Raw genomic sequence first — 26139 nt, forward strand, 5'->3', positions numbered from 1 at the left:
GTGTCTCTTTTTTCTGTATTTTATGATGCTTTGACATCTTGGGGCCCTGCATACTGAGGAGGAACTGCTCCTCCCAGGGCTAGCTAATTCCTAGAGATAGCAACCAACTTGCCTGTGAGCCTGCCTTTGATATGCAGACCAACCCATCCAGAGCCTATACCCCCAGCCACCTCCTTTCCTGTACTCACACACACCAAGCCAATACTCCCCCTGCCCTGTATCACCCCAGAGCCAGGTTTCAGACAATTAGAGACCATCCCTATCTCCCAGAGCCTCCTAAGTTACTCAGACTATTCAATCTTTTTTTTTTTTAATTTATTATTTATTTTTGGCTGCATTCGGTCTTTGTTGCTACGCACAGCAAGCGGGGGCTACTCCTCATTGCGGTGCACGGGCTTCTCATCATGGTGGCTTCTCTTGTTGCCAAGCATGGGCTCTAGGCATGCGGGCTTCAGTAGTTGCAGCATGTGGGCTCAGTAGTTGCGGCTCACGGGCTCTCGAGTGCAGGCTCAGTAGTTGTGGTGCACGGGCTTAGTTGCTCCGCGGCATGTGGGATCTTCCCGGACCAGGGATCAAACCCGTGTCCCCTGCATTGGTAGGCGGATTCTTAATGACTGCGCCACCAGGGAAGTCCCAGACTATTCAACCTTAAACGTGCTTAACTGCTTACCTTACTTCACACATTCCTTCCCACAAAAACCACAATAAAGACTTTTGCGTGTGCTTTCCCCTCACTCCTCCTGTCTCCTGACTGACCCTAGTGCTTCTCCATGTGACCCCCTTGTGTGGCAGGACATACCTCCTGTCCCTTGGGGAGCTGTGAGTGATAAACTCTTCTTTCAAAGGCAGTTGTTTCTTGTCATCTTACCTACCTGTACAGACCAAATCCTAGTACATTCCTAATAGTCCTGTGACCATAGAAGCAAGAGAAAGGAAGATATAGATGAACCAGTTCAACTGTCCATCTCTGTAAGGTGACTGTGCATAAATCTGTTTTGATCTAAGAGTTCGGCACTCAGAGGCCTTGGTTGTTGAACTCATCTTCTTGGTATACAGATAGTAGGAAGGTATCCCAAGTATCAGGCAAAGCATCACCATAAGGAAGTCAGGAGCAGGAACTATTCAGAGGGCCCAGTAAGCATCAGCCCTGAGACAAATCTGCTGATAGATGTGTGCCTCCTGGAAGTGGTACCTGGAAACACAACCACAGGGTTTTGTGGGTCAGTCTCTGAGACGCTGCCCTGAGTGTCAGATGGAGTCTGAGAAGTGAGGGTCAAAAATCCGCTAGTGGCTGTCCTGGTAAAAGGATCCAGATTGTGAGCTCCATAACTGCAAGTACCATGCCTGTTTTTCTCATCCCTGTATCCATAGCATCCAGTGCATGGTAAGGGCTCAATAAATCTTTGTTGAATAAATGAATAGATGAATGTCACCAAGACTCAAGCAGCAGAATCATAATGAAGCAGAAATTGAGACTAGAAATCAGTAAGGCGTGTGAGAACACAGGTGCTGGGAGTTGGTCAGAAAGCAGGGAATGTGCTGACTTCCAGCCTAGAGGTCAAAAGGATGGGCTGTGCAGTCAGACTACCATCACTTGAGCCTCACCCCGACTAGGTAGGTGATCTTAGCCTCAGTTTCCTTATCTATAAAATGGGCATGATAATAATAGCATCACCTTCACAGGCTTGTTCTAAGAATTAAATTAGGTAATGAATGTTAAGTGCCTGGCGTACAGTTAGTGCTCAATAAATGTTAATCCCTGTTGTTCATGGCATGGGAGGAATATGACTAGCTGGCTGTAAAGACCTTCTCAGGTCATTGTGATCTTGAAGCTGCACATCTAAATTACTATGGTGTTAGGAACGTTACCAGAACTGGGACTTAGACATGGGCAGAAAGACCGAAGCCAAGTGTGAGACTTTATTCTTTTCAAACCAGTGGTGACCTTTGAAAACATAGTGTTAGTCCCACCCCAGAGGCAGAGGCTGATTAAAATCATGCATAAACCAAAAGAGAGGGTAGCAGGGGATGGATGGTTGCAGCCCTCACAGGCCTATCTGGATTCAGCATTGCTTTCTTTCTCCCCTTTCATGGAACAAAATCAGCTGACCGCTCTTTTTCCCACAGATCTTTCTCTGCCCTTCCCTCTAGGTCAGCACCCAAAGTCTAGGCCTCTGATCTATAACAGCACAGATCATACTGTTTCTAGTACAGTTTCCTCTCTTCCTCCTGTGCAGATCCACAAGATGCATTCTTTCTTGGACCACACCATGGGTGGCTGCCAAATCCAGCTTACAGTGAATTGTTTTCATGTTTGTTCTTATATAATCAGGGAGCAAGGTCGGGGAGTGGTGCTGGATGTGGGGCATGAGGAGACAAAAGTCTTTAAAGACCCTGGGTCAGCTTTGCTCAAGTCTCACCGCTGAAATATGGTACAGTAACATGTTTTTAAAAATGAATTCATACTTCTGTTTTCCCCAGTGAATATGGTTTTCCACATCATATCAGGAAATTCATGCCATTCGACCTCAGGTGGTTTGGGGAACCAGCCTAGTGCTTTCCGTTCTTTCAGTAACTGCATGAGACATGAGCAGTGGGAGGGTTGCCAGATCCCATCACCTGGTGAGAAGGATGGGAAGGAAGTGAACCGTGCTAGGATGTCCCACTGCACCACTGCAGACATCTTGGTTGTGTTCATGTGGCCAGAACACAAGCATCCATGTCATGCCCAATGGTCAGTGCCAAGAGTAAGCCATCCAGGAAGGCGGGTGGGATCTGAACATGGCGGCGGTGGTAGCTGCTATGGCACTGAAGGACCAGGGGGCAAGAAATGCCCGTGTCCTCCAGGTTTGAAAACCTTTTCTCAGATTTCCTTCACGTGCCTCACGTGAGCCCTACTGCAGTCCTTCACGTCCTGTGTCTGAGGAGGTAACAGTGAAGCTCACTCTTCTGGCACCAGGGTGATGAGCCCTCAGTGATGTGGAAGTGACTTTCAAAGGGATTCTGTCAGGAGCCACAGCTAACAAGGCTTCCCAGAACAGGACCCAGGCACTGCAAAGCCACAGCTCCACGGAGTGCAAGCAGGAGCCTAGGCCCCATCCCCTGCGCTGGAATACATTCCCAGAAAGAGCGGCAAGAACCCCATGAAAGCTGTGGGACTAGCCTGGGCCATCAGCTTCCCCTGTGGTATCCTCCTCTTTATCCTCACCAAGTGGGACGTGGACAAGGACCGTTTGAAGCAGATGAAGTCTCGGCAGAACATGTGGTCGTCCAGCAGCCATGAGGAACACTGCAGCCCTCCCCTGGACTGTACTGACTGTGCCCTCCAGACTGGCAGGTCCTTTCGGGTTGGTCACAATTCTGCTCCTTGCCTCTGAAGCCCACCAGAGGGCGCATGAAGCCCAGGTTGCTGCCAGCCCCGTCCTTCACTTCCCAAGAAACCAGCCATAGGCAAATAAAGTTATTGAGTGTTTGAGTGGAAAGGGGGGGGTGGTGAAAAAAGAATAAGCCATCCAAATGGTTCATCAGGCAATGAAAAGGTAAATTCCAAAAGATTGGATAACCAGTCTTTCAAGATGGGGAAATAGAATGAGATGGTGGATTGAGTATCATCTCCTACATGGAATCTGAGCCCATGGGATTTACGCACTCCTAATACGTATTTGGGTGGGTGGACTGGATCTTTCTAAAGTGCCTGGGTAGGTCAAGCTTGTGAGTCCATCTGCCCTGGAACCGTTTGCTTTCAGTGGCTTCATGTTCAGAATCCTCCTAGGTTTTGACAGACATGACCTCCAGAAAGAGAATACCCAGATGGCAAGAGAGAGATCTGCTAAAACCTATGGGAAAGCAACATGGATGTAAACAAGAGGAATGCAATTTGTGCAGCATTTGTTCCTCATCTTACAGAAGTGTACTTGTGAAACTCAGCCCTGCTTATCAGCTTCCTGGACTGGCTCAGTCATGTGAGGAAGGCAAGGAAAATGGGTTTAACTTTTTTGTCTCGGTCTGAGCCCAAGAGAGTAGACAGGACCATTGTATTACTGGGACTAGGGATAGTGGTACCCAAAGGACTAGAGGGGGATGGGATAAGGCATCTCCCGAGATAGAGGCAGGTCCTCTACTGTAACCTCAGAGGGGTCTACCTATGTCCTGCGTTTTTGCCCCTGAATACTTACAGGAGTTAATTATAGATTTCGGTCATCTCTTTAAAGTCTAAGGTTCTTTAAAGACACACCCACCCAGCCCTCCCATATATACACTGGCACGTTTAGAAGGTAGCAAACATGTGCATTGTGGGCACACACACACCTAACTCCAGCTGTCCTGGGCAAATGGAGGTGGAGGAGCCAGCAGTGTCACAGAGGAGATAGTGTCCTACAATCTTAGGCAACTATTATAGGTTTTCAAAGGAAAGCTCTATTGATTTGGGTCTGTGTTATAGTCTAGAGATCCCATGGTTTTGAACAACTCTTTATTCAACCTTCATGTTCAAATCCTCCTAGGTTTGGGCAGAGAGACTCCAAGGGCTTACTCTGCCCTTGGAGTTGGGCTGCAAAGAATCAGTCCAAGTAAAAACTGGAAGTTTGACCCCACAGGGTTCCCAGCTCCACACCCTGACTCATGGAGGGGAGGGGAGGTCGTCTGGCCTGCCTGAAACAGGAGGATTGCCCTCCTGGCTTTGTTCTCCCCACCACCTTCCCAGCCCCAGCTTCTCAGCCCTCCAGGGTCCAATGATGGACCTGTAGGAGGTCTGGAGTGAGTCTGGAGCAAGGCATGAGAAGAGGGGGAGCACATACAGATAAATGCCGAGGAGGAGCCGCCAGACCATCAGCAGTGCCTGCAACAAAGCCCTTCCTCCTGGAGGGCTTCAGGCCCGGGTCGCAGGAGACGGTTGCTAGGTGTTCTGTTTTGAGCTTTCTACTAAAGAAAACATACCAGCCACTTCATTGTCATTTCCCTCTAAAATAAAGTCAACTTTCTCATTATTAATTTCTTATTACTCAAGCAGTACCATCTACTGTAAATGATAAGCTGTAATGTAAGCTATTAATAACAATTAACATGTCTTATTTAACTTAGCCTCTAAGTATTTATTATCTGCCCAATAATTTTATTGAACCCATCTGGCAAAATGAAGGGAAAGTGGCAGAGGGATGAGAAATGAGAGGAGGGCTTCCTGGCGTGCAGACGGGCAGAGCAGAGGGAGGGAGGAACGAGGATGCGTTGCAGTCACCCAACCCCTGAGCGCTCCAGAGTCAAAATCTCCCGCTGGCACAGGATGACCTGAGATTTCTGAGCAGGCCCAGGAGCTTCAGCCAGGATGAGCCTCCGTCTCCCTGGAGACAGACCTTCAGGAGACAGACCTTCAGGAGCCAGCAGTGGAATATAGTTCTGCACGTTTCCTCACCCTTCTCAGCCCCTCCCCTGTGCCCCAGGAGGCCTTCCTCTTTGGGGTCAGCAGCCAGAGGTCAAACAATTGGAGGAGAATGAAGTTGGGGCGCTTCTTCCCAACTCTCTGCTTGCCAGGCTGCTGTTTGGCAGCGACCACATTCCTCTACAGAAGGACACAGTTCCCATCGGGTGTCCTGCTCCGCAGACACTACTCTCACTCGGTTCTGCTAACTGCCCCTCTCGACCCTTTCTAGTCAGCCTCCTTTAACCTTTTTTGAATTGTCCTTTTATTAACTTCTCCTCAGTCAACCCTTTTGAGTGGACCATTTGCTTCCTGTCAAGACTGACTAGTACACACTACAAACGAGTGAAGAAAAAGCTTTTGCACCTTCCACAGGTGCCTGGGGCTCCTTGATATTCTTAAGAATATCAAGAGTAGAGCATCTTTCCCTTCGGGTCCCAGGCTGATGTATATAAGGTGTTCAAAATACTTCTGTTGAATGATGATGGACCAAAGCCTAAATCTTCTAAAAGAGATAAGGTTTAGGGAAAAGAAGAAATTGGACTGATAAATGTGATACTAGATTTTTGCTTTAAAAAGCACCCCTATGAACTTAAATATTTATGCATCCATATATTCTAATGAAAAATACGTTTCCTTACTTGGGTTAATGTGACTATACAGGATATATTTAGGGGATTGTTGGGGAAATGATTGGGATTGAGAACTTGAAGGGCTTTGAATTTTGAGGTAATTTGGTGGATAAGGGAACATTCAGGGGAGTCTTGGGCAAGACCCTGGAGCAATCAGGCACATGCTTTAGGGAAGTAACTCTGGGGGCATTTGGTGAAAGGCATCGGTGGTGGTGAAAAGACTCTGAAAGAAGAGATTAAAGCCCACTGCAACCATCCTGGTGACAGGTAATAAGAGGTAACATGTAGGGGCAGCAGTGGAAAGAGTCAATTAGCCTTGACTTATGATACATGAGGAGACGGAAAGCACGGGAGAATAATGAGCCCAGGATAACTCAAATCTCTGGTGCCTAAAGACAAAGCATGGCAGTCCTGTTCACAGAAATATGGAAATCAAGAGGAGCTGCCAGACAACAGGATGAACTTCCTCCTGGATGTAGCAGAGGTACTTTCAGGTATCCCGGTGGAGATGGCATTTATAAATACGGATCTCAGTTTCAGGAGAGAGGTAGAAGCTGCACATACATGGATCTGGATGAGATGGCCAAAGAGAAAAATACAGAAAGGGGACCTGGTGACAGAAAATTGTAGAAGACCTCCATTGGCAGCCGAGGAAAGAGGGGCAAACAATAAGAGAAGAGATGCCAGAGGAAAAGGTCCTGGAGGAGGCAGTAACTCAGATGATCAGGAGGAAATGTTACAAGGTCAAGGACAATATCCCATATGCTAAAGAGAAGACACAAGATGAAGAATGAAAACCAGTGACTGGGCCGTGTGATGAGTAGGCATAAATCATCTGCAGAAGAGCAACTTCAGCAGAATGAGATGGGAGACCTAGGAGTTGGGGTGTAACAGACGGCGAGGAGGTGAACACAGTGGGCATAACTACTCGTTCAAGAAGGCCAACAGTGAAGGAAAAGCAAGAGGTGGAAAGTAGGTGGCAACCTGAGGATGAGAAGAGGGGAGTTTTAGGCTATCAAATAAGCAGCGAAGACCCTGAGGAGGGAAGGAGATAAAGGATGCTAAAAGGACCCCTGTCAATGATTCTTCCTCTTTTTTGGTCACATGGACCACTTGACATCTGATACAAGATCTATATCCCTCACTGGAAAGTGCATACACCCAATTGCGCACACAATTTCGGGAGGTCCAAGGTGCCCCGAGAACAACCTTTGTTCCTCGTGTGAATCCTTGAATCGTAAGCACTCTGGGGCAACATCACGTTGTGGTCTTGGAGGAGCTGGGCAGAGGTGAAGCAGAGACTTCAGGGAGAGAGATGGGGTTCCATGTGTTTGGCACATGGCACAGCAGCTAAAAAGAAAGCCAGATACTGGAATTTCACATACAAAATACACAAGTATAGACAGCATAGACCAGACAGACTCCATAAGGTATTTGGAAAGAAAATGGTAGCAGAATTAAATGTTTTCTTTCCAGATGCAAAAAAATGTTCACTGTAAAATGGATTTTCACAGAGACAGGTTGTAAGCAACATAAATGTCCAACAGTAAGGTAATGGCTACGTAAATTGCAGTGCACTCATTTAAGTGGACTATGATAAAGCCATTTGAAGTGATAATTATAATGATTGGTAATAACATGATATGTTTATGACATAGTGTTAAGTGGAGAAAAAAAGAATATAAAGCAGTTACCCTGTGATTACAGCTATGTTATTTATATATATAACTATATTTTATGTATACATTTTTAAAATATTTTGTTTATATATATGCATACAACTTACCAGGCTAGTAGAATCCTGAGTCATCATTTTTTTCTTATTATATTCAAATGGCCCTTTTTATTATTTGTATTTAAAATTAAAGATGGTATTGCTTTCTTTTGTCTCTGATTTTACTGGCTATAATTTAATAATATAATAAGTTGAATGTGGCTTCTCCCAGATTAACCTTCAAGCCTAAGAAAAGACCACCTGTTAAAGTTCTCTCACATAATCTTTTCTGACCCTAACACATTTAGGACATCCTATGCCCATGCTGTGTCTCAGTTTAAGTTTTAAATCCTGATTTTATATCCCAGATTAAACACTGATGGACTCTGGTGTAGACCTCTGAGAAACAAGGATGAGTCCTGGGTTGAAGAAGAGAATGCTTTGCCCTTACCAGGAAATGAACTAGGCGACCTCCAGGGTCTTTTCCACCTTGCCTAGGGTCCTATTTCTTTGCCTGCTGTGGAGTTTTGAGGAAACAGGAAAGACCTAGAATTAGACCTATTATTTAAGAAGTGGTCCAGACTAAACAGCATCTCAACCTACAAGGCATGTTGTATAGGTCCAAATTGTATACAGGTCTTTAAAAGCTGTCCTGTAGCAGGTGATATCACAAAGGTTGATGGCAGAGAGATCAGGCAGCTAACCAGAGATGGGTTCACAGCAGCTTTCCTCAGAAAACTTCCGGGAGGTTCTCAAATGGCCTGTTTGTCACAGGCAGGGAAGGGATGCGAGGCGTGGGCTCATTTCACGTAAGAAGCTAAAAATGTCCAAGGAAGGATACTTATCGATAGCATCCAGCCTTTTCTGGAAGCAGCTCCCCATACTGGGGATCTGGTGACATGGAGGGAGCAAGCATTTTGCTTTCTTACTTTACAAAGTTTTGCAAAACTGTTCCAAGGCTCTGCTTAATGAAGAGCAAGGCCTCCTGGCCAGAAGGGGAGGCAAAGGAGGCCTGTTCCAGGGCTGCCTGCTGGGCAGATTGGAGCACACATCAGACCACAGGTTTTCCTAAATACTTCGTAGCAGAAGATGAAAACAGTGGCTCTGCAAGCCTACCCCATTCAGGAAGCCAGGAGTCGGAAGCCTCCTCCACAAACTGGCATTTTTCAGTCATTGTTTGCTTTTATTTTCAATTTAATCTCATCTTTCATGGCCTCCCTGTTGCTTCTTAAGATAAACCTAACCTTTTGCTCTATTCGCTTTGCACTAATGCTAACTTAAAGAACACAGAGAATTCTTGGTAGAAGGCCACCTCCTGAAGACAGAGATTTTATCTCCAGCCTCATTTGGGAGACTTCAGAAACCATCACTTGCCAGGAAAAAAAAATAATCTTTTAGCTGCCATGTACTTGAGGCTGTCCATTTGCTGTCTAGTCAAATGAAAAAATATTTTTATAAGCAATGGGAACTAGAGAAAACAGTGAATGATAAGGATCATTGGTTTATTTCCTTTTTCATCAGATAATTTTTAAGTTCATACCCTTCGCCAAAGTTATATCAGCGTCTCCTGAGTCGGAATAGGCTCTGTGGTCACAGACCACAGGGGCCATCCCCACAGGAAGAGTGGAAACCCCAGAGGCCTGCCTGCAGAAGAAAAGCACAGCCTCCATCAGGCATGTTTGTATGTCGCTGTGCCACCACCAGGAACAGGCAGCTCAAGTTGTCACACTATGTAATTTCCTCCATCCCCAAGGAGATCTGGCCGCTCCCTTTCCCTACCTGGCATCCAACTTCACAGACAGTCACCAGATCCTATTTATTTTCTGTCCTTAATATCTTCAATCACAATCCTCTTCTCACCATCATCTCTGCCCAGCCCTAGTTTGTTAAGCATAAGGGAATTATTCCAAGCCTGAGGATGAAGAGTTGATAGAAATGAAATGATGTACCAGGACAAGAGTGAAGAAAGGCACCTAGGATGCAAAATTTAAGGAGGCATCACTCTCAGGATTGAGCAAGTGTAGGGTCAGCTCAGATGAGTGCCTTCCTGAGTTTATGCCCTAGTCACCTCTCTTTCTTGTCTTACCCTAATCCCAGCCCTATGATTTTTTTCTTTAATTTTAGTATAAATTATTTCCAGAATCTATTAACACTCATCCAGATGTTACATCCACTTCTCCCCATACCACAGGTACTCATCCAGGTGATACACCTGGGCTCAGATGCTGCCACTTGGTGCCTGCATGCTTGGAGATCTTGCCCCTGCCTGGGGAGGATAAAATATTCAATTATGTTTCTTGAGCTGCCATTTTTCTTTATGGAAGTTTTTCCCTCTGCTCTTTATATTATCTGATTTCATTCTCTGGTTTTAAATCAAGACACCAGCATATTTTTGTCATCACAGGATACCCTTGACAATCAGGTAATCAACACATAGGACAGGGTGTCAGCTGCAGTATTAAGAAGCACAGGTAGGGGGGGAAGCTCCACGATGAGAGCCATCATAAACAGAAGTGAGGGGAGCCACAGGTACTCGTTATTAATAATTAAGTATCAACACCTGCCAATGATTTGCAGTGCTTGCAATGATAATAATAAATCAGAGCAGAATCAAGGTTCTTTCCATAATAACATCCTTGCATTCTCTAGAATTCTCTAGAGTTCTAAAATGCTTTCCTCAGTAGGAGAGAAAGAGGTGGCTTTACTTCTAGCCTTCCCAGCACTATTTTTACCTTTTAAACACTATGCACACATGTGTGAGGTGCCATGATCTCTTAAGTGTCTCTCCTTAGGACAAAAAGGCAGAGAATGGTGGGTGTGTATTAGAGCTTGGTAAATCCAGGAGGCCCTGAGATGTTTGCTTTCTCCAAACCACTGTCTCTCAAGTACCTCTCACGTGTTCTCCTTGGAGGAGTTTTCCAGGATTGTCTGCATGTATCCAGACCTCTGTCTGGTTGGGCCCTCATGGGTGGATCCTGGAGTGCTTTACACCTCCTTTTTGTTCACAAAATGCATGTAGGTTCCCCACCCTACTCCCGCCCCCCCTGCCCCCACTACTAGCTTTTCACACAGTTCATGACTAGGGTTTTACTAGGTTAACTTTCATTTAAATGGTGATGATGTTAAAAAATCAGAAGAAATCCTCCTTCCCGTTTGAGCACCCCCCAGGCTTAAGCATTTTGTAGTTGCTGTTGTTAAGTGTTGGATGAGTCAACCATGATTTAGATCATGATGATGTTGGAGGTCAAAAAATTTAAGAAGTTCAAGGATAATGACGACGTGGTGGCAAAACAGAGGTTTCTCTCCACTTGCCACTGACAATGCCCTAGATTCATGCATCTTCTCTGGTGTGGGCAGGAATTTTCACATGAGTGGAGCCTTACACAGAAGCAGAGCCTTTCTGTGTCTGGCAGAAATTTTATTATAACCACTTCAGCACATCTGTCTGCAGCCGGCCACTCATTAAAGTAACACTGGCTTTGTTATACAGAACGCATCTTTAACACAGAGTTTAGTTTTAAGGGGGCCTGCCTAGGCTTCGGAGATGGAATCGTCCAGCTGGGAGAGCACAGAAGACTTTTCTTAGTGAATTATGATATTCCACCATTGCCCTTGGTGCCTGGTGATGTCATGGATCAGCGGTGGCTGGGCTTTCTGACCTGTACGTCAATCTCAAGTTCCGTTTTGGACACAGAGAAGAGAGGGCATCGGGGGAGAGGGAGAGTGGAGACTACAGAAATGGCCTCAACCAAATTAATAACTAGTTTTTAAAGCTAATGAGGTTCTTCTCTAACTCTGCTTATCGGCAGGGTGTGTAATATGCTGCTTTTCCCCCCTCAGGCCGTGTCTCTCTCACGGCAGATGTCAATTCTTACGAGATGCATTCACTTTAAATTCACTCATTTGCCTCTCTTCTCTTCTAGGTAGCTATAGATTCCACTGCCTCCACCGGGGACCCCAGTAACAGCTGTTCCCTGCGCTATATCCAGCCCTGCCTGCCCAGCGAGTACCTGAAGGCCTTGGTGGCCGTGGGGGAGATTTGCCAGGACTATGGCAGGTATGAGACTCCCCATCTTTGTGGGTTCCCGTGGCCCCTGGCTGACTCTGGGCAGAAGAATGGAAATTAAGTCATGCTGAGGCTCATGAGGGGACAGAATAAAGCCTGGCCCCAAATGTGTTATTCTCTCCATACCTAGAGAAACTGAGTTCATGCCAAGCTCACACTGGGCACCAAAAAATCCTTTCTCAGCTTTCTTCTCTTACTTGGCTGGCAGGACCACAGGATAGCGATTTTGGTTTCAGTATGTACCTTGCTACGCAAAGTCTGGTCCGTGGACTGGCAACATAACATCACCTAGGAACTTAGAACATCAAGCCCCGCTTGAGCATCTGAATCAGCATCTGCATTGTAACGAGATTCCCAGATGATTTGTGTGAACTTTGGAGTTTGAGAAGCACCAGTTTATTAGGTACTTTCTATCTGATCCTCACATTAACCCTTCTGTAGTGGGTGTTGTTTAACAGAAGAGGAAAACTGTGCAGGGAGCTGAAGTGAGCTGTGCCCTGTCCCACAGCCAGGGGCAGGATTTAAACCCAGAGCCAGCTCACTGCACAGCGTAAGCTCGTAATCATGGGGTTTCACTGACCTCAAAAGCTATTGGTAACTTCAGCAGAGGGTCTGTGTCTGCCCGTGTGCATGTGAGTGTGTGCCCACGCCAGTGTGTGTGTGTGTGTGTAGAAGACACGATTTTGAGATCAGATCAGTACTTATTTTTACTGGGTGGTAAATATTGACCTTTCCCACCAAGAGAATTCCCTATAATAAATGATTTACATAAATCACCTTAAACTGAATTTATTCTGCCTTTCCAGTATTTCCAGATTGAGGTGAAGTTGTTGACATGTTTGATCAAGAAGGCTCTTTGAGGTAGAACTAGTGTAAGTATATATATGGGAAAATCTCAGTTGACTGCCTGGTGTGATAGTAAAACAGGACTAGTTAGTCATGAGCAGCAATTAATTGGCCTGTTAAACCAGGAAAATGAAGAAAGTGACCCTGTCCTCCAGTTTCAGATTTCATGGAATGGCCTGATTTCTGTCCTTCCTAGTCTCACAACTGGTGATAACTGTATTAAAAACCTGATGCCCAGGCACCGTAGCAAGTGACACACCTAGTGACCAGAAGGTACAGAGAAACCAACAGGACAGGTAACAGAGTTTCCGTCAGTGTCCTTCCCGCTGACGAGTCTCTGCATTTAGCTTGGTCATCGCCAGTAACTCAAATGCGTGTGAGGCCAGTTGGGGATGAATGAGCATGTCCAGTCAAACCAGACAGCTTTAAATGCTAGGCCTCTGCCAGCACTTCCCCTCTTACACATTTGGAATGGAGGGCACTAATGGCACTTTAAATTACCTTGTTGAAGTGATACTTATACTTAACCTTGAGATATTGTCTGTGAAGACAACTTGAATCTCAGCTCTGATTTCTTCAGGCCTCAATTCAGGGAGGATTCTTAGAGAGGCTCATGTCATACGGAGATTTCTTACCAAGGAGGGAAAAGACAAACAGATTGCATCCCCACTGTCAGAAAGTCCTCCAAGTGTTCCCAAGAAACCAACACAGTAATTCTCTCCCTTCTCTCTATCACACACAATTTATTGAGGGCACTGTCCTTTTCCTGGTGTATGTCCTTGGCGGCTTTGTCATAAACTGACCACATATGTGTGGATTTCTTTCCCAGGCTCTATTCTATTCCTGTGGCCCATGCCTCTTTTTATGCTATTTCTACACTGTTTGGTTACTGTAGCTTTGTGATATGGTTTCAAGTCAGTGAGTGAGTTTCCTCCAGCTGCTGTTCTCCTTTCTCAGGGTCCCCTTGGCTGTTCAGGGTCCTTTGTAGTTCCATACAAATGTCAGGATTGTTTGTTCAGCTTCTGTGAAAAATTCCATTGGAATTTTGGTAGGATGTGCATTAAATGTGTATGCTGTTTTGGGTAGAATGAACATTTTAGCACTACTAAGTCTTTCCATCCATAAGCACAGGATATCTTTCCATTTCTTTGCATCTTCAATTTCTTCATTGATGTTGTAAGGTTTTCAGTGTGCAGCTGTTTCACGTCTTGGGTTAAATTCATTCCTAGGTATTTGGTTCTTTTGTTGTTATTGGAAATGGGATTGTTTTCTTAATTTCTGTCTCTGATGGTTCATTATTAGTGTATAGAAACACAAGTGTTTTTAGTGTATTGATTTTGTATCCTGCAGCTTTACTGAATTCATTTATTGGTTCTGACAGTTTTTTGGTGATTTAATACAGGAAACTGGAATTAGAAATCCCACTGTTTCTACCACATCCAGCTCAGCTACAACACCCAAGATAGGGTGGCTACTATTATAATCTTCCCACACTGCCCCTTAAAAACATATGAAATTTTACAGTGGCTAATTACATCATCACTTTGGGTGAGCAGGATCTGGGTAGGGCTTGGCCTCTATACAAAGATTGTTGTCTTCTCTACATTTCTGTCCTTTTATTGACACAGTTGCTTTGAAAAGTAGTTTATTTTACAGTAATTTCAAATGTATAGAAAATTTTCCATAGCATTACAAAGTACTCACATTTGCCACTTCACACAAAACACTTCAGTGTGTTTTACCCAAAACATGGATACACTCCCAGGGAACAAGCACTTTTAACCACCAAATGAGGAGGATTATAATTTCTTATAATAATCTGATCCATAGGTCCACTTCAACTTTCACCACCTGCCCCAACTCTATGGAAATATCTTTTTCATTGTGACCCAGTTTTCTTTTTTTTTTCTGAAACCTTGACTGTGACTTTCCCTCATGTTCAAAACCTTGATGGCTTTAAAGCACAGGATGAGTATGATATCTGTATGGCTTCTTTCACTTAGGGTGTTGTCAGCATTCCTCCATGTTGTAGCATGTATCAGTACTTCATTTTTTCCACTGCGAATAAAAACACATAACATTTACCATTTAAGCCATTTGATGTGTACAGTTCTGTGGCACTCACTGCATCTACATCGTTATAAAAATATCCTCACCACTCATCTCCTGAACTTTTTCATTTTCCCCAAGTGAAACTGTATCCATTGAACACTGACTCCTCTCAGCTCCTGCAACCACATTCCTTCTGTCTTTGAATTTGACTCCCCTAGATACCTTATGTAAGTGGAACCATAGAATTTGTTCTTCCGTGACTGACTTATTTCATTTAGTATAGTAAGTTCAAGGTTCATCCACATAGTAGCATGTGTCAGAATTTCCTTAGTTTTCAAGGCTAAATAATATTCCTTTGTGTATATACCACATTCTGTTTATCCATTTATCCATCAATGGACACCTGGGTTGCTTCCACCTTTTATTATTGTGAATGATGCTGCTATGAATATGAATGTACAAATACCTGTTCCAGTCCCTGCTTTCAAATATTTTGAGTAAATGCCCCAAAGTGGAATTGATGGATCATATGTTAACTCGGAGTGTAACTTTTTAAGGAGCTGCCATATTATTTTCACAGTGGCTGCACCATTTTACTCTATTCATTTATATGGCAGAATAATATGGTAGTTTATGGATGTACCACATTTTGTTTATTCATCTATTGATGGACATTTTAATTGTTTCTACCTTTTGGCTATTATGAACAGTGCTGCTATGAATATTTGTGTACAAGTTTTTGTTTGAACACTTGTTTTCAATTCTTTGGTGTCTGTACCTAGGAGTGTAGTTGTTGAACCCTATCGTAATAATTGGGTTGGCCAAAAAGTTTGTTCGGCTCTTTCCGTAAGATGGCTCTAAGTAGCCCTTAGTTGTCTTTAACTTCATTCAAAACAATTTTGTGAGATTCTTTGTGATGGCTGTCATATCAGCGTGCATTTAGCAAAAGACTTAATCAAAGTTGGTGAATTTTTGTATAGCCATTTTAATATTGAAGATGAAAAAAGGCGACATTTTTGGCATATTATGCTTTATTATTTCAAGAAAGGTAAAAATGCAACCGAAATGCAAAAAAAGGTTTGTGCAGTGTATGGATTTGTGCTGTGACTGATTGAACGTGTCAAAAGTGGTTTGCAAAGTTTCATGCTGAAGATTTCTCGCTGGACGATGCTCCATGGTCGGGTAGACCAGTTGAAGTTGATAGTAATCAAATGGAGAAATTAATTGAGAACAATCAACATTATACCACATGGGAGATAGCCAACACACTCAAAATATCCAAATCAAGCACTGAAAATCATTTGCACCAGCTTGATTTTATTAATTGCTTTGATGTTTGGGTTCCACATAAGTTAAGTGAATTTCCGCATGCGATTCTCTACTTAAATGCAATGAAAACGTTCCATTTTGAACAGATAGTGACAGGTGATGAAAAGTGAATACTGTACAATAATGTGGAATGGAAGAGATTGTGGGGCAAGCAAAATGAACCACCACCAACCACACCAAAGGCCGGTCGTCATCCAAAGAAGGTGATGTTGTGTATATGGTGGGATTGGAAGGGAGTCCTCGATTATGAGCTCCTTCCGGAAAACCAAATGATTAATTCCAACAAGTACTGCTCCCAGTTAGACCAACTGAAAGCAGCACTGGACGAAAAGTGTCCGGAATTAGTCAATAGAAAATGTATAATCTTCCATCAAGATAATGCAAGACCTCATGTTTCTTTGATGACCAGGCAAAAACTGTTACAGCTTGGCTGGGAAGTTCTGATTCATCTGCCATATTCACCAGACATTGCACCTTCAGATTTCCATTTATTTTGGTCTTTACAAAATTCTCTTGATGGAAAAAATTTCAGTTCCGTGGAAGACTGTAAAAGGCACCAGGAACAGTTCTTTGCTCAAAAAGATAAAAAGTTTTGGGAAGATAGAATTATGAGGTTGCCTGAAAAAGGGCAGAAGCTAGTGAAACGAAAGGGTAAATATGTTGTTCAATAAAGTTCTTGGTGAAAATGAAAAATGTGTCTTTTATTTTTACTTAAAAACCGAAGGCACTTTTTGGCCAACCCAGTACATTTATCTTTTTGAAGAAATGTCAAAGTATTGTTCACGTAGGCTGCACCATTTTACATTTCCACAATGTTTAAAAGTTCCATTTGCTCTACATTGTTGCCAATATTCATTATTTTTAATTTTTCTTGACTATAACAATTGTGTGTTTGAAGGGGTATTGCATTATGGTACGAATTTGCATTTCCATCATGACTACTGATGTTTGACATCTTTTCATGTCCTGTTGACCATTTGCATGTCTTGTCTGGAGAAGAGTCTGATCAGGTCCTTTGTGCATTTTAAAAATTGAGTTCTTTGTGTTTCTGTTGATGAGTTTCTTGATATGTTCTGGATAACAGACTCTTAGTAGATAGATATATCATGTGCAAATATTTTCTTCCATTCTGTGGACTGTCTTACTTTCTGGATAGCAGTTTTGATGTGATAAAATTATTAACTTTGAGGAAACCCAGTGTATCTATATTTTATTCATTGCTTAAGCTTTGATGTCAGATTGAAGAAACCACTGCTAAATGCAAGGTCATGAGGATTTATTCCCTTGGTTTATTTGAGAGATTATAGAGTCATCCCTTGGCATCCACTTTGCTAGGGTTAAGGTCTGTGCTTAGAGTCAGTGTCAGGCTTTAGGGTGATGGTTAAAGGGTCAGGGTCAGGGATTAGAGTTGAGGTGTCAGGATCGAGGGTCTAGGATCCAAGGTTAGGATTGTTAGGTTTAGGGTAACAGGGTAAAGGGTTAGGGTTATAGGTTAGGATGTTAGGGTTAGGGTGAGGGTTAGAGTTAGGTTAAAGGATAACCTGTTCTCACCCTCCTTGTCCCTCTCCATCTCTCTGAAGCCTCCAGGATGGACAGAATTCTCCCAAGGTCACACATGAGTCAGGTAGGTGAGCTGTATCATTGTTTGTCTTCCCCTCAGTCCTGGGCTCTTGGGAGACGAATGAAATGTCTGTACTGTCTCTGTTTCAAATCGACCTCAATCTCAGTCAGGGGCTGTGGAGGCCATCAGAAGTCATGTAGGGTTTCTCTCTTCCCTCCCTCCTGCCTGAGAGGGGTGGTGCCAGCCCCACTCTGCCTGGGCAGTCCCAGGCTCCAGCACAGCTCTGACACGAGGGCACTCTGAAGACGTGCAGATTTACACAGGACTGGGTGCAGTGACCGGCTGACCCTCAGGTGCTGCCTTCTTGAGGGCAGCTGGGGCCCTTCTGGGACTTCATGAATCCTTTGTCCCATCTGAGCGGGCATCAGTAGAAAATCAGGTCTCAGACAGGATAACCCTTGACCTCTGACCATCCAGGCAGGCATCTGTGGTTCTCCAGCTCAGCCCAGCCTGGGCTCTGTCAAGCCCCTGTGGCCAGTTACTGAGCTGCACCTGCCGCTGGGCAATTGAACAACCACCTGGGCAGCATAGACAGCCCCTTGGCATGTTTATGTTCCCAACATCCATGTGGTTGAGAAAAGGGCCCTCTCCCTCACAGCCTCTTAGCCTGCCGAGAGAGGTAATAACCCTCCAAATGTTGAATGTGGCCCTGGCCACAAAAACCATACAAAAGACCGTGGCCCTGCAGTCCTTTGGCCTTCCAGTTGTTACAAACTTTTGACATTCATACTCGTTAAGAATCAAAGCTATGGGAGCAGCTGGGCCTCCCAAGAGGCAGTTTCACAGGGGCTGCATGTTATTAGAGAGTCATATACACACCCATGTGGCCTTTGGAAAGCCTGCTGATTATGAATTCCATGGTATTGAATAATCCTTGAGCCTCCCAGTACTTCATTGAGCAATAATTTCTTTACCACCCTAGCATTTGGTACCTGCTCTTTGTAAAGGCAGGAGAAGAGACTGGAAAAGTGAGCAGTATTGTTCTTCGAGGATGGGTGATTAATGTGGCCGGGGGCAGGCATATGCATCCTGGGCAACCACCTCCCGGGAACAAGAACGAGGTCCGCGTGCCTTCTGAGAGCACACAGGCTATTCTGGGCCAGTCTCTGTGATGCAAGGACCCGGTGACCAAGGCAGGATCCTTGTGTTTACCATCATCATCAACCTTGCTTTTCAGCAAATGGAAGAACTTTTTGCTGTCATGGGAGGATAGCGGGAGCAGCGGATGGGTGGCTACAGCCCCTGACCCTAAGTGAATCCCTTACTACTTTCTGCTTCCGATTCTGTGCCATGCAGTGGACTGTCAGTGATATGGAATCTGCCGCTTTTGCTGAGCCAGCATCTGTCCTCATGTCCAACTGCAGCACCTCAGCTTTCCTTTTGGAACTACATCTCACCTGCTTCCAGTCCAAACAGTTTCAGGGGGCTGACCTTATATTCCACTCACCTAGAAGATGGGTATATGATCCACATCTAGCCAATCCCATTTTTCATCCTCTGCTTGCTGTGATCGGTTCAAGGATGAGAATGTGACCCAAGCCAGGCCAAAGGCATTCAAAGTCATGAGTTTTCATAGAACCCTAGGGAAGGAGAAACCCTTCCTGGTAGAATGGGTGTTGTGTGGGTGTCATCTTGGAGTTGCTGGTGGCCCTGGATGCAGGGAGAGAGACTGTGCCCGTGAATGGGACCACCCCAAGGCATTCAGCAGGACTGATGTTCGGAGAGGGACCAGGTCATACTACAAGAACGTGAGCCATTGGACCTGACACTTCCAAACCCACTCTTTAACTTGTCTCTTGTATTAATTTATTTCTATCATTTAAAATAATGTTAATTTATTTTACTTGAGTTAGTACGTCTAGTCCCTTGTAATCCAAAAAGTCCTGACTCATCAGGATCAGTGATTCCTGAGACTCCTTCTGGCATGGTGTCCTCATTGGATGGGGCATGTCTGGGGAAGATGAAGACACTGAGTGGGGTCAGATCTAAGGGGAGCTGCCAAACAACTCTATCCCTGTTCTTCTATGCCCCAGGAGAGGAAAACCCCAGAACGAGAGGAGAACTAGCAGGGAGAAAGGGTCATAGCATGGTTAATTGGTCTGCTTGTATTTTCCATATTTTACGGTTCATTTTGTTTGTATAGTGTTAGGAAATCACTGTTTTATCCTAGATTTATAGTTTGATGCAATAGCTTGTTGTATTTGACCTTTAATTTCACCTTTCATTCGTTTTCTACAGAATTGTCACAGTTAATGAACAAATATGGATACCTTACTACAAACTAAAATCCATATTTTATTCGGGTTCCCTTCGTTCTCCCTTTTTTCTGTCCTAGGATCCCATCCAGGGTATCACATGGCATTGAGTCATCATGTCACTTTAGGATCTTTCTGGCTTTGACATTTTCTCACACTATCCTTCTCTCAGTGACCTAGGTAGTGTTGAGGAGGACTAGTCAGGTATTTTGTAGACTGTCCTGCACTGGGATTTACTTGACGTTTTTCTTGTGATTAGAATGGGGTCATGGGTTTTAAGGAAGCGTATCACAGAGGTAAAGTGCTTTCTCATTACCTTATATCATAGGAACATACATCAAAGCAACACTGTTCATGTTAACTTTGCCCTCCTGGCTGAGGTAGTTTTTGTCATATCTTCCGCACTGTGAAGTTACTTTTTCCCCAAGTCCATACTTTGCGTATTCTTCAGGATGAAGTCACTATGCGGCACTCACACTTCAGGAGAGGGGAGTTAGCCCCACCTCCTTAATGAATGGCTGAATATCTACATCAGCTATTTGGAATACTTAAACGTAGGAGATTTCTATTCAACAGTACTCATTAAAAAACAACAAAACACTATCTAATCATTTCTTTTTACCAGTGTGGACACCCCACCCAGAAAGTTATTTTAAGCTTTTGGTCATAATCCAGCAGTGCAGTATTTGGCTGCTCAATTCATTCCTGCTTTGGCTATTGAGAGCTCTTTCTATTGGCTCCTGCTTTCCTCTGACATAATTCCATCTTGTGGGTTTCTTTTTATCTTTGTACACATCTTTTTATGTGCTTGTTGACCATCTTTGTTTCTTGTCTGGAGAAAGGTGTGCTCAAGTCCTTTTCCATTTTAAAATTTGGGTTGTCTTTTTGTGGAAGATTTGTAAAAGTTCTTGATGTATTCTGAAGGACAGACTCCTGTCAGATATATCATGTGCACATATTTTCTTCCGTTCTGTGGGTTGTGTTTTCACTTTCTGATAGCACCTTTTGATGCACAAAATTTTTTAAAGTTGAGGAAATGTAATCTGTCCATTATTACACGAGTATTGTAACCATCTGCCTTTGCTTATCTGTAACTTCCCACTCCAATGGTAAGAAACCTGGCTTCCAACATTTGTCATTCATTGAATTTATTGCTTGCTCCATTCCAGCTTAGTACAGATATAGTAGTTTCAGTATTGTTAGCTACTAACGCCATGGAAAGAACTTACAGAGTCCAGTATTTACGTATGGCACAGTTTGCCTTTGTTCCACAGATTCCATTCTTTTCCATAGTTAACTAGGTCAAGTACCTTTTGCCCCACCACTAACAGTGAGTTTTTTTCATACATTCCTAAATCAGATTATTTGTCACATTCTCTATTCCACCCTATGACATTCCCATATCGTAAATAACTATATTTGAATATATCATGATTTACTTGTTGGGTCGTAAAAATCCATGGTTTTAGACTAATGCCACAGGAGGAGGTAAGCATTTCCCTTCTGTCTTCCGGCTTAGGTGTCACACTTAGAACAGTGTCTACCCCGAGATTCTGCATATATTTACTAAAAGGGCTTCGTTTTATACCTCTCATCTTTAATCCATCTGGATTTCCCTTTCAAATAACAAAAATGCTATTTCAAATTTAAAAAAAATAAAAATTCACTAGTCCCCTCTTAAAATATGTAGGCAGACACAAAAAGTCACCTTTTGTATAGTTTCATTTATAAGAAACATCCAGAATAGGTAAAGAAACAGGTAAAGGAAGAGGATTAGGGGTTGTGAGAGGCTGGGGAAGGGAAGAATGGGGAGTGTGTGCTTTGGATACAGGGTTTTATTTGGGGGGAATTAAATAGTCTGAAACTATTCAGTGGTGATATTTGCACAGCGTTGTGAATACTTAATTGCACAATTTAAAATAGAAAAAGTTTAAATTTTATCATTTCACACGTAAAACATAAAGGATGGGATGCCATAAATGTGGGGAAAAAAATAAAATTACAAAACACACAAACACAAATGACTACAGGGGAAGGAAAGTAAATTTTGGGTGGGGGAGTGGGTTGATGGTGTAGATCAGGAGTTGACAGCAGTGGTGGTTGCAGAGCCAGCTCTGCCTGGGTGTGTGGTGGTTTCTGAAATGGCTTTGGGTCTCCTGCAAGAGCTGGTGCATGCTCTCCCTGCAGGGGTGGTGAATTTTGACCTGGCTCTGGGTCTCCAGCTGGAGCTGTGAGAGAAGAAAAGATTACCCGTATGCCTGCCTTTCCATGTCCTTTTCCAAGGACAGAAATCTTCCCAGAGACTTCCAGAGAAGTCCCAGCCCAGGAACTTCTCAGACTGCAGTCCACCAGATGGGTGGTCTGGGGCCAGTCTTTGCTCCTGGCCCAACACCAGCCTCTGGGTACTCCTTCCTGTGTGGCCCAGAACTCACCCCTCTCACACACTCACATGCACCCACCCCCGGCCTTCTCACCTTTGGTCTCTGCCTTGGTGGGCTCCAGGTCCTCCAGCTGACTCAGGGGAAGGTTGACATAGAGTTCCAGGTCAGAGCTGGATGTGCTGAGCTGCACGTAAGCCCAGGATGGGATGCTGGAGAATGGCTTGGGTGGTATGCGGGCAGGAGGCCTTTCCCATTCACCTCTGGGTCCTGGTTCTGGAGAACCCTCCGTGGACACTCACCAGGAGGCTGCGTTGGCCCTCTTTGGCAGTGTGGTGCAGTGGCCCCTCACTTGGGGAGATGGATTAAGTATCACCATCAAGCTCCTCGTGGCTCTGTGGGGTGGGGCTCTGCAATGACAGTGACCAGCAGCCAGCCTGGCCTGGATGTATCAGAGCCCTGCCAGGCCTTTATCTTATTGCTGTTTCTTCTGCCCACTAGACCTTCTGCTTCCAGATCAGGCACAGACCTGTGTCTGCTCAGATATCCACCTGGGAGGAAAGGGATGCCTCTAGAGGGCTTGGGATAAACCTCAGGCAAAAGGGCGCTGCCCCAGCTCTCCACATCCCACACAGCCAGCTTTGACCTGGGGTGTGGATATGACCGGCCCACCAGGCTTCTGACCTGCTCTTGCTTGAAGTAGACCCACTCCACATAAACCCCCTATGTCCACACATACAAGGAGGGGACATAGGGTTACCTGGGTGGAATCAGAGTGGTGGCCTGGTGTAATTCCTGCATCATATGGTAGTGCTTTTAATTTTTTGAGGAACCTCCATACTGTTTTCCATAGTGGCTGTACCAATGAACATTCCCAACAAAATGCATGAGGGTTCCCTTTTCTCCACATCTTTGCCAGTACTTGTTATTTGTTGTCTTTTGGATGATAGCCATTCTTTCAGGTGTGAGGTGATAATCTCATTGTGGTTTGGGTGTGCATTTCCGTGATGATAAGTGATATTGTTTATCCTTTCATGTGTCTGTTGGCCATCTGTATATATTCTTTGGAAAAATGCTTGATCTTCTGCCAATTTTTTAATTGGTTTTTGTTTTTTGGAGGTTGAGTTGTGTGAGTTTTTGGTCTATTTTGGATATGAACCCCTTACCAGATATATTGTTTGCAAATATTTTCTCACATTCAGTAAGCTGCCTTTTCATTTTGTGGATGGTTTCCTTTGCCGTTGGAAAGCTTTTCAGTTGGATGGAGTCCCATTGGCTTTTGCTTTTGTTTCCCTTGCTTAAGGAGACAGATCCCAAAAATATTGCTAAGTCTGATGTCAGAGAGCATAATGCATATGTTTTCTTCTAGGAGTCTTATGGCTTCAGGTCTTACATTGAAGTATTTGATTCATTTTGAGGTTTTTATAGATGGTATGAGAAAGGATTCCAGTTTGATTCTCGTGCATGTAGCTGTCCAGTTTTCCCAACACTGTTATTGAAGAGGCTATCTTTTCCCCATTGTATATTCTCACCTCCTCTGTCATAGATGAACTGACCATAAAGTGTGGGTTTATTTCTGTGCTCTCAGTTCTGTTCCATGGATCTCTGTGTGTTTCTTTGGTGCCAATACCATATTGTTCTGATGATTCTAGGTTTGTAGTATAGTTTGAAATCAGGGAGCGTAATATGTCCAGGTTTGTGCTTCTCTTAAGGTTGTATTGACTTTTCAGGTTCTTTTGTGTTTCCATACACATTTAAGAATTCTTTGTTTTAGTTCTCCAAATGATCCCATTGGTATTTTGATAGGATAGGAATGGTATTGAATCTTTAGATTGCTGTGAGGTGTGGAATCATTTTAACAATACGAATTGTTCAAATCCATTAGCACAGCATATTTTTCCATTTGTTTGTGTGGTCTTCAATTTCTTTCATCAAGGTCTTCCAGTTTTCTGAGTACAGGTCTTTTACCACCTGGTTTAGATGTAACCCTTAGGCATTTTATTTTTGTTAATGTTATTGCCAGTGGAGTTGTTTTCTTAATTTCTCATTCTGATAGTTTGTTGTGAGTGTATAGAAATGCAACCGATTTCTGTAGATTAATTTTCTATCCTGCAACTTAACTGAATTTTCCAATGGGTCCTATCTGTTTTGGGGTGTCTTCTTCAGGCTCTTCTACAGAGTATCATGTCATCTACAAACAGTGACAGTTTTACTTTTTCCTCTGCCATTAGATTCCTTTTATTTCTTTTTCTCATCTAATTAGTATGGCTAGGACTTCCTAGACCTTCGAACGAAAGTGGCGAGAGTGTTCAGGGTTAGAGTTAGGTTTAAGCGTAACTGGCCCTCTTTCCCTTCCTCCCTCTCCATCTCTCTGAGGCCTCCAGGAAGGACAGGACTAGTCTAGGGTCACACATGACTTAAGGACTTGAGCTGGACCATTGTTTCTCTGCCCCTGGTCATGGGCATGGTTTTGTGTACCATCTGTGTAATTCTTTGATCAGGTGTTTATTCAGAGCTTTCCCTATTTTTAATGGGGTTGTTTGTGTTAGAGTTCTTTGTATATTTTGAAACAAATCCTTTGTTAGATATGTGTTTACAAATATTTTTCCCAGTCTGTGGCTTGTCTTCTGATTTTCTGAATAAGGCCTTTCACAGAGTAGAAATCTTTAATTTTACGAAGTCCATGATGTTCCTTGTTTTTCTTTGTAGATTGCCTTTTTGTGTTTTTTGTTAAAACTTGGAGCTCATGATCTATGTGACCAAACCCAAGCTCCTGTCAGTTTTCTTCTGTGTTTTCTTCTATAATTTTGAATAGTTTTGTATTTAAAATTTTTCTATTAATAATTTTGAGTGAATTTTGTGTAAGTTGTTAAGTTTGCATCTACATTCATTTCATTCCATGCGGTTTCCAATTAATTGTTCCTTAACTATTTTTAAGAAAGTTGTGGGGTGTTATCTCCATTTCAGTTTGAATTTCCAGTTTAATGGATTCAGCAGTTCTGCCTGCAGGGAGCACTGTCACCAGTGAACTGTGAGTGAGGCGCGGCCTGCTGTTCTGGGACTGTCCACAGGGGGGCCAAGCCCGCCTCGCTGACCCACGGGGCATGCGCATTCCACCTGGTACTTGGCTCTGCGCGGCTGAAAGGAATTCTGTTTCCTCAGGCACCGCTTGGGCCTGGGATGCCTCGGGTCAGCGTCTCTGCCAACAGCAGCTCAGTCTCCTTAGGGCTCGCTGGCTTTTGGCTTCAGAACAACACAGGACTGCGTCCATGCAGACCGGAGCTGGGTTTCCTGGCGACCGGGGAGGAAAAGGTGAGAGAACAATGAGGAGAAGCTTCCTGTGTGTGACTGACTTCTGAGGTGCGGTCCATCTTCATACGACCCAGGAAGGGCTTCATGTTGAAAACTGGGTTTTCGTCAGTTTTGTGGGCAGTGTAACCGGCATGACTTACGTGGTGTCCATTTTTCCCAGCACTGCTTATTGTGGGGACTGTCCTTCCCCTTGGTGTGTCCTTGTCCCGTTTGTCATAAATTAACAGACCCCATCTGCGTGGGTTTAATTCTGGGCCCTCTGTTCTGTTCCTGTTGCCCACGTGCCTGTTTTGTGCCAGGTCCACACTTTTGGTGACTGTGGCTTCGTACTGTAGTGTGACGTCAAGGAGCGAGATGCCTCCGGCCTGTTCTCCTTTCTGAGGATCGCTTTGGCTAATTGGGGTCCTCTGTGGTTCCATACAAATATTAGGATGATTTGCTCTGTTTCTGTAAAAAGTACCATTGGAATTTGGTAGGGATTGCATTCACTATGTACATTGCTTTGGGTAGAATGGAAATCT

At 44.0% G+C, this 26139-nt stretch overlaps 1 pseudogene; it reads left to right on the forward strand.

Annotated features, from left to right (window-relative positions):
* The window catches only part of LOC103001474 (eukaryotic translation initiation factor 5-like), a 50171-nt pseudogene that overhangs the window by 21814 nt on the left and 2218 nt on the right, over nucleotides 1–26139 (forward strand).

This window comes from Balaenoptera acutorostrata, chromosome 16 (genome assembly GCF_949987535.1).
Source record: "Balaenoptera acutorostrata chromosome 16, mBalAcu1.1, whole genome shotgun sequence".
NCBI lineage: Eukaryota > Metazoa > Chordata > Mammalia > Artiodactyla > Balaenopteridae > Balaenoptera > Balaenoptera acutorostrata.